The sequence below is a fragment of the Octopus bimaculoides genome, chromosome 3 (genome assembly GCF_046866305.1).
Source record: "Octopus bimaculoides isolate indiv1 chromosome 3, ASM4686630v1, whole genome shotgun sequence".
Lineage (NCBI taxonomy): Eukaryota > Metazoa > Mollusca > Cephalopoda > Octopoda > Octopodidae > Octopus > Octopus bimaculoides.
Genome location: NC_142930.1, coordinates 33,579,670 through 33,589,669, shown reverse-complemented (window position 1 = coordinate 33,589,669; position 10,000 = coordinate 33,579,670). Strand labels below are relative to the sequence as shown.

Below are 10,000 nucleotides of genomic sequence, written 5' to 3'. Positions count from 1 at the left end.
TCCCTTGCAATCCATAATGTGATTGCTAAATTAATCTTTTATATTTATTTATTCATTCATGTATTTCTTTTTTGCCATCCTTATTTTATCTGCACATTTTTGGTTTCTTTGTTGTGATGATGTCTGTTTTAAAATGATATGTTGTTGTTTTAAGAATAAGCATCCGCACAATATGTCTGCAAATGTAAAATCATAGAACTGTTTAATTTTGAAATATTATCTTTTTGCAATATTCCATAAAATAAATCTTTTATTCTATTGTTTTTTTTAAATATATTCTACATTATATTTTATTGAAATAATGTTATACTACACTATATTGTATTTGTTATTGTTTTATATTATTATATTGAATATAACATATAGTATAATGTACTTTATTAAAACACTACAACGTAAATAGAGGCATCTACGTGTTATATTTAATGTAAATACATCATTGAAAGGCAGTTTACTGTAGCATTTCTCAGGAGATAACATATCTTATGGATGTGTTGTGTTTAAAACCACAGTTTATTGGAGGGAAATGAAAAATTGGCCCAGCAGCAGCTAAGAAGATCAGACACATTTTGGCCTCACTGAGCCTTGTGAATGGTGTGTAATCACAGCCAGCCACATGCTTAGTTGAGATGTAACATTATTATTTTGTATCAGATTTGTAGCAGCTTTTATTCTACAAAGTGCTTATGGTAATAAATAGTAAGCTGTTACCTAGTGAAATTTATTATGTAAGTTCAATTCTTGATTGAACTATTGCATCTTAATCCTCTTATCTGTGATTTTCAGTTACAATCAATAGGTTGGAGACAAGGAAGTTCCACAGTGAAAACTTTATCCATAACATACTCCATGAAGACAAAGGAAAATTTCCCAGGCTACCATATTTAACAATAGTAATTTTTAACCTATGGAATTTATAACTGTAATGAGAAGAAAAGTCATTAGAGCTAATGAAAATTACTCTCAGATGAAGCAAGGGAAAGTACTCCTCAAACATTAGATGGAGATATGCAGGAGCAAAGTAAATCACTGACAGCCAAAGAAAATGTTGCATATCATTCCCATACTTCTTTTGTATCCCATATACATCCATTGTATCATAATTATCATTATACCACTTGGTAATCTGCTGCAACTATACAGTATTTAACTGAATAAAACTTTTATTGTAGTAAATTATGTAGTATATTACATCGTTCTTTATTTAAATAATGTATTCTAGGGAGAATCAGACAACAGATTCTTATAATAGAGCCTGCTATATGAATACCTTTATCTAGTATTAAAAATAATATTGTGTATGTATGAATATATTTGAACTTCAAAGTAATTATATAATTACATCTGCAACACTGGTGTATTATGATATAGAATTACTGTATTGTGTTATTATATGTTGTTACTATTGTATTATTATTGGATTATTTGGGTATTATTGAGTTTATGTGAGAATTATTACTATTATTTCTAACTTATATCAAATCATTTCCTTATTTCTCAAATGACTTTGATAACAAGTGCTTTGGAAATCTAGGATCGTTTAGAAAAAATTTTGAAACATCAAAATCAGTTTTAGCACAGTTCAAAGAAATTTTCTGATGAAAAATGTGATAAGAAAGCTTGTATTGTGATTCTCAGTGTGTAAATTATATTTTGTATTGAATAATTGAAATATGCTGATGTTAGTTTAGTCAATTACACCTTGCCCTAATGATATGTGGTATTAAACTTATGTAAAAAAATCATTGTTCAGTCCTATTATGTGGCACTTTGTGCAAGCGTCTACTTCTATAGCCTCAAGCTGACCATTGCCTTGTGAATTTCATAGAATTTCAACTTCACCTCCTCTCACCCCACTTATACCAGACTCTCCAGCTCTGTAGTGACAAACACGATTTTGAGACACACTCCCAACTCATAGCCTGCTACTTTACCCTTCAAGGTTACCCCCACCCACTGTAAACCAAACCAGCCTTGTTTGCACTTAGTCATTTAACCATGCATCAGCCCTCTTTCCCTGTGTTTATCCCACTCTTACACACTTTCCCTTCTCTCACTTACCATTCCTCTACACTTCCCCTTCAACACACTATATTACATGTTTTCTGCACACTTCAATCTAATCCCACTACCTCTCACATCTTCCCCAAGCCACCTCTTTCTTCCTTCAAACTTAAGTGACAATAACTTAAGTGACTTACTAGTCCATATCTCTTTCCCCACTCCAGGCACTCAACCTGGCTCTTTCCTTTGCTCTTGCACATGCTGCCACACCTGTTCCTTGCTCTCTAACACCACTAACCTCACTGGTACCAACCACCATTCCTTCCTTGTCACCAATTCCTTCACATGCATCTCCTGTAATCTCATTTACTGCATCTCTTGATCCTTTTTGCCTCTCCCCTTATATAAGACAAACAGGTCAATGCCTCATTGACTGCTTTGCCAAACACTTGCAGGACATAAAACTCAGAAATGACACTCCAGTTTTTTGCCACTCCCACTTGGATGGTCATTGCCTTCAATATCTATCTATGTTCAGATCATCAGGAGCAAGAATTATTTTTTTCTCTCCAGATTTCAATCCCCAACTGTTTTAATTCCCAACCTCTTTTCATTTGACCCCATTTTTTACCACTTCCCATACACTTACACACACTATCCACCTCACACATCCTCACAATTCCCAATTCAAAACCCCACACACATCTACACAAAACCTGTTTACAAAAACTCAACACTGTACACACCAACATGTTTTAGCAGTATACACATACACATTGCCGCTACATGTACACTTACACACACAGATTTATCTATTTTATGCATGCACACATACATTCATGCACATACACACACACATATATGCCAGGCTCACATTTGCCAGCCACCACCATCTTGCCACTCATGTGTAAAGCAACCTCTCTACCATAATTGTTGGCCACATGCATTTCAATTTCCCCAATTTTCTCTCTATGTTCTTTTCTCTCCATGTCTATTCTATTTTTCAGAAAAAGGTGAATACTTGAAATGTTAAAGACATTTCCTTTCCACCACCACCCACCTATTTCCTGAGTGACATACTAACAATACCAACTCTATGTTTATTTTTCATTTTGTCTTTGTGTTGTATTTTCCATTACCTTTGCACTGTGTGTGTGTGTGTGTGTGTGTGTGTGTGTGTGTGTGTGTGTGCGTGCGTGCGTGTGTGTGTATCTTAGTGCCTGGGTTTGTCCACTCCACTGCTCAACAACCGATGTTGGTTTGCTTACATTCCCAAGCTTTAAAAAGAAGTACTGTGGTCAATTGGTTTGACTAAAAGCCTTCAAGATGCTGCCCCAGCATGGTCACAGTCTAATGACTGAAACAATTAAAATACAAAATGATTTATTGTTGGCAAGGCAACAAATTGGCTAAGTCATTAACACATTAGATAGAATTTCCTTTGATATTTGTTCTTGTTCTCTGTACCCTGAGTTCAAATCTTGCTGAGGTCAACTTTGTATTAATAAAGAAAAGAACCAATCCAGTGCAGTGGATTAACAGAACAGTTAGTACATTGGACAAGACCCCTGACCCTATCTTTTCTGGGTCTTTGTGTTCTGTGAATAACTTACTCCTTTCCTCTTACCACTCTCAGAAGCTCCGTAAAGGATTTTGGCAACTTCCTCTGCTTCTTTAAGCTCATATGAAAAAATAAAAATCAGAAAGCAGAAAGTTAGGCTTCAGGCCAGTCAATATGTTGACATGATTTGAAATTATAATCAAAGCCAACTCACTTTTTATGTTAAAATTCATTATTATTATTAAAAATATTAGAAACCATTGTGCATTATTATTGTATGTGTATTGTCGTATATTATTGCCTTTGTGAAATTATCAGCTGCTATAACAACCTAGATTGTTATGTACAGTTTGTTGCATAATGACATTAAATTAGATGGAAGTGTTTTACCATTAGCTTTAGTGACACATGAAAAAATATTGCTTTCCATTTAATTTCATCCCACTTCCTTGTAGGCATACATATATGAATGAAAGAATGGATAAAAAGACAAAGAAGATAAGTAAAACATATCTATAGAAGGTGCCAAATACCAGATAGTGGTGCTGGAAGATAAAACAACAGGCTTGAGATCAATATACATCAAGATAGGATGAGTGATTTAATTGAATTGACTCTTGAGAGAAAGGTGTAAAAATCACAAAGCAACAGGTGTAACAGGTGAAAGATGTGTTGTTTGAATATACACACACAAATAATGCACATACATATATGTGTGTGTCTGTATAAATATGTATGTATATGTGTGTGTGTTTGTGTGTGTGTGTGTGTGTGTGTGTGTGCGTGTGCGTGTATGTGTGTGCGTGTGCGTGCACACATATATAGAGTTAAATCATTGATGTGACTATGATGTTCTGGTGATCTGATGAGCTATTTTCATTTTACTTACATTGATTTGTGAATATACAGTTGTATTTTATAATGGCAAGCATGGATATTAATGCGAATATGTGAGCATAATTTCTTCCATACTGAAATTGATACTACATGAAGAAGGTTATGAAACAGCTGTAACTCTACGGATGTCACAAGGTTAAATAAAAATATATCTTCACCTCTCATACATCCTGACTATTATGTTTTACATACCCCTCGTAGAATAATTTCCTCAATTGGATTTTCTGGACTTTGGTTGCCTGCACACTCTACATTACACTTCTCTGAACTGGATCACTAAGTGGACTGTTAGCCAAGTTCATAAGAGGAGCTTTCTGTGATAACCACATGATTCTTTGAATTCACATCTTATAGTAATCATTTACACACACACACACACACACACACACACACACACACACACACACACACCTAAACCTAAACAGTTATATATATATCAACTTAATGTACTCTTCTTCAAAGCTATAGCCTATATTAACAGATACATACATGTATACATACAAACACAAGTACATATGTATGCTAATTTACATTATGAGTATAAACCAATTGATTTTTGTTAAAGAAACATATGTAAGATAATGTAACTGAATATCTTACAAACAATCTTCCATGACTTGCTTTATGTCTTGCATATACTCTGTGAAATACCCAAACTTGGGATTCGTACTAAATGATACAAGTACATTGACACAAGCAGGAATATATATGGAGTCCTAAATGCTCCAATAAATGTCATTAAGTTTTATATTACACCATAAAAATTTATAAATATATGTAAGTGAATGCATATGTGTGTATGTGTATGTTGATACATATGCAACATGGAAGGCTTCTTTATGTATTGGAAAATAATTTATTTGTTACATTAATAGGAAGATGTTCATGCAATACAGTTAATGGAAGCATCCAGATGAAACAGTGTGATATGACACATACAGAAAGTTTTTGCTAGAAACTCAACATTTGAGCTAAGTTTTACATATCAAATACATATTCAGGTGATATGGTGTGTCTTTTTCTTTGATCATTCCAGGTTGAATATGCAGCTGTAAAACAGCTATTTAGGAGTGTGTGTGCCAACTTCACCCAAGACACTCTGAATTTTTGGTGCTCAATTTGCCTGTATTTGTAAGCCTCACTCATAGAAAATTCTAGTCTGACCACCAAACTATCATGTGAATAATAGCCATTCATTGGATAAAATCTTGGTTGTGCACAGGATTGAATTGTGATTTCTATGTGGCAAAACATGGGATCGAATTCAATGCTATACATACATATAAAAATATACAACACATACACACACATATGTATGTATTAGAGATAAAGTTTCAAATGTGGAAGCACGGTCTAGAATTGAAGGGCCTTAGAGTCAGTCTAGCAAAAACTGAAGTCCTAGTAAGTAGGAAGGCAGACAAGTCACAAATCACTTCAGGTAGATGGCCCTGCTCAATCTGTAGAAAAGGCATAGGTAGAAACTCCATAAAATGTACCCAGTGTAAGCTATGGTCACATAAGAGGTGCAGCAATATCAAAGGAAGGTTAACCAAGATAGTTTTGTGCATGGAAGATGCACAGGAGCAATAAACTCTGAAGATGTAGAGAAAACAGATTCCATTACAGGCCAGGGAGAGAAACTAGAAGTAGTTGATAGCTTCCGCTACCTAGGTGACCAAGTTTGTAGTGGGGTGAATGCTCTGAGAGTGTTGCCACTACAATAAGAATATCCTGGGCAAAGTTCAGAAAGCTCCTGCCTCTGCTGGTAACAAAGGGCCTCTCACTCAGAGTGAAAGGTAGACTGTATGATGCATGTGTGCAAACAGCCATGCTACATGGCAGTGAAACATGGACCATGAATGAATGAAGCTAGTATGATCCACTGGATGTGTAATGTCAGTGTACATACATGACAGAGTGTAAGCGTCTTGAGAGAACTGTAGGACATAAGAAGCATCAGATGTGTGCAAGAGAGACGACTGCACTGGTATGATCATGTGCTGCATATGGATGAGGAGAGCTGTGTGAAGAAGTGTCACGCCCTAACAGTGGAAGGAATCCGTAGAAGAGGGAAATCCAGGAAGACATGGGATGAGGTGGTGAAGCATGACTTTCAAACATTGAGCCTCACAGAGGCAATGACAAGAGACCAAGACCTTCAAAGATATGCTGTGGTTGAGAAGACCTGGCAAGTAAAGTGAGATCACAGCCATGGCTGATACCAGTATCGCATAACCAGCTCATTTAAAAGTACCCTTGAATCGCTGGGCAATACACTGCACTTGAGAAGACCTATTGAGTCAAGTAAAATCAAAATCAAAATCAAAATGGAAACTGTAGTTATGGCTGATGCAAGTGCCACCTGACTGGCACCCATACTGGCTCCCCATGCCAGTAGCATGTAAAAAGCACCATCCAAACATGGTCGATGTCAGTGCCCGCCGACTGGCTCCTGTGCTGGTGGTATGTAAAAAGCACCATCTGAACGTGGTCAATGACAGTGCCACCTGACTGGCTCCCATGCCGTTAGCATGTAAAAAGCACCCATTACATTCTTGGAGTGGTTGGTGTTAGGAAGGGCGTCCAGCTGTAGAAACCTTGCCAGATCAGATTGGAGCCTGGTGCAGCCTACTGGCTTGCTAGTCCTCAGTCAAACCGTACAACCCATGCCAGCATGGAAAACGGATGTTAAACGATGATGATCATCACACATGCACATACACACACACACACACATATATACACTCATACACACATACTGTACATGTGCATGCCTACATAATTATGTATGTGTGCATGTGCATATGCAGTTGCACATATGGATGAATGCATAAATGTATGACTGTATGTGTATTCTCTTTCATTATTTAATTATTTGAGTTCTTCCTATAAGGATCTGGTCTGTAACAAAAAGACACATTCCATCACTAGAATTCAGAAAATAATAACAATAAAGAGTTACTTATGAATTTAAGTTTTGCATTTTTTTAACTGTTCTACCTGTATTTACAAACTGTGTATTAGCTGGTCATTTTCAATGCTTGAAAACTCCAACTTTTTGAGATTGCTAGCATTCACTGCAAGGTCCAGTCTTTGTTTTTCAATGTAGTGATTTGTGAGCTTCAATGATCCTAAGAGCTATGCCAAGAGGTCACAAGCTCCTTGTAGGGTCTCCTTTGCTCGACAGGTCAAAGGATAGATGCTGAACTCTCTTCCTAAAGGTAAAAATGAGTTTGCATAGAGTCAACATCCCTACCAAGAAAAAGTAAAGTTACAGAAGCGTTAATGACAATTCAAAACCAACAAGGCCTTGAGAAAAAAAAAAGAAGCCTTCCTTTAAGACACATGTGGAGATGGATAGGTTCATCCCTTAATGACATCCAGAGTGAAGAAAAATTGCTCATGGCCTATGATCCCAAGGGATCAAGGGGCTTAAATGAAACACTTTACTAACATTGTAAATGTGTCTTTATCCTTAATATCATCATCATTTTACATTAGCTTTCTATGCTGACATGGTCTGAGTCATCTTCCATTGGAAGCTACTAATCATTATGGGCTTTAATGTGAGTTTATAATCTGCAAACAGAAGCTGTAGATTCCCACATCATAGCAACAATAAAAGTGATAAAAATCTACATCTAGAAAAACAACGGACATGCTTGTCATGATTGGAAAGTCTGCGATCATATATGTTTGCTCGATCAGAATTGATCTTTGATGTAGTGTGAAAGAGCAACATCAGCAGCAGCAGCAGCAGCAACAGCAGCAGCAGTAGCAAACACCAATGTAAGTAACAACATCAGATATCAATAAGGATACTAACAAAAACAGCAACAGCAACAGCAACCAAAATGAAATATTATTGTTTTAACAGCAGCAGAGACAGTAATGACAACAAAACAACAACATCAGTCACTTTGTCCAAAACAAAAACCAAAACAAAACAATCTATCAATATATTTGATTTTATTGATAAAGTTTCCAACAATTTATGAGAGAGAGAGAGAGAGAGAGAGAGAGAGTGAGACAGGCAGAGACAGAGGGACAGACAGACAGACACAGAAATAATGAAACTATAATCATGATGGTTACTGTCTAGCCTATGTGATTCCAAGAGTTGACACTGTTGCTTCGTAATCAACCATTGATGAATTTTCAGCACTTCATTAAATGTTCATATTGTTATTGTTGTTATTGTTGTTGTTTTTGTTGTTCTTATTGTTGTTGCTTCTCCAGTGTGCTTCATTGGTTCATTACTTCATTGTCTACTGACTTCCTATCAGGAGATAATTTGCTTGATGCATCACTCAGTTTGGTGCCAACTGTTCCGTAACTATTTCTCCTCTTTACTAGTCTGTCCTCCTCTTCCACTCCACCACTTCACCAATACTACCACCACTACCATCATCCTTATTATCATCATCGTTGTCACCATCATCATCTTCTACCTTCATAACTTCATCATCATCATCATTGTTATCATCCTCATCATCACCTTGAATGAACAGCAGACCTGTGCTACTCCTGTCTGTGTAAGAAAGCAGGCATTAGAGCAATTTTAATACTGATTATATCTATTGGATAACTCTATGTACTTACGTTTGTGTCTGTGTATAATAATATGTACACACACACACACACACACACACACACACACACACACACACACACACACACACACACACACACACATGTGCAACAGAGTGCTGGTGTATTGAGAGAGAAGTTAAACATAAGAAGAATTAGATGCAGAAAGCAAGAGAGAAGACTATGCTGGTTTGGTCATGTGATGCTGATGGATGTCAACAGCTCCACAAAGGAGCACTGATCACTCAAAGTGGATGGAACTCGTAGAAGAAAGAGACCCAGGAAGTCATGGGACAAAGTACTGAAGGGCAACATCAGGACACTGAACCTTATAGAGGAGATGACAAAGAACCAAGATATCTGGTGCCTTACTGTACTCAAGAAAACCCATCCTCAACAACTGAAGCATTAAGACTGCTCTCCTTGATGAAAACGATTGGCCTGCAAAATTCCTGCACTGGTATAACATGAAAGGCACTCATGCAGGTGCCATACAAAAGTGCTCATGCCAGTGCCACATTAAAAGCACTCAGCACACACTGTAAAGTGATTGGCATTGTGAAGGTCATCCATCCATAGAAACCAAGCCAAATGGTGTTTTTTACATGCCACCTGCACAGGAGCCAGTCCAGTGGCACTGGCAAAAATCTCGCTCGAATGTTTTCTAACATGCCATCAGCACAAGTGCCAGTAAGGCAACGCTGGTAACGATCACGCTCAAATGGTGCTATATATACATATATATTTATATATATATGTGTGTATGTGTATATGTATATGTATATATATATATATATATATATATATATATATATATATATATATATATATATATATATATATATATATATATATATATATATATATACAGATATATCTTTTCTCTCTCTTTTTCTCTCTTACTTGTTTCAGTCATTTGACTGCGGCCATGCTGGAGCACCGCCTTTA

The 10,000-nt window shown here is 36.4% G+C and overlaps 1 protein-coding gene across 2 annotated transcripts in view; it reads left to right on the top strand.

Moving 5' to 3' along the window:
* The window catches only part of LOC106870926 (synaptotagmin-9), a 238,781-nt gene that overhangs the window by 190,447 nt on the left and 38,334 nt on the right, over positions 1-10,000 (top strand). The gene's annotated exons all lie outside the window — the stretch shown is intronic.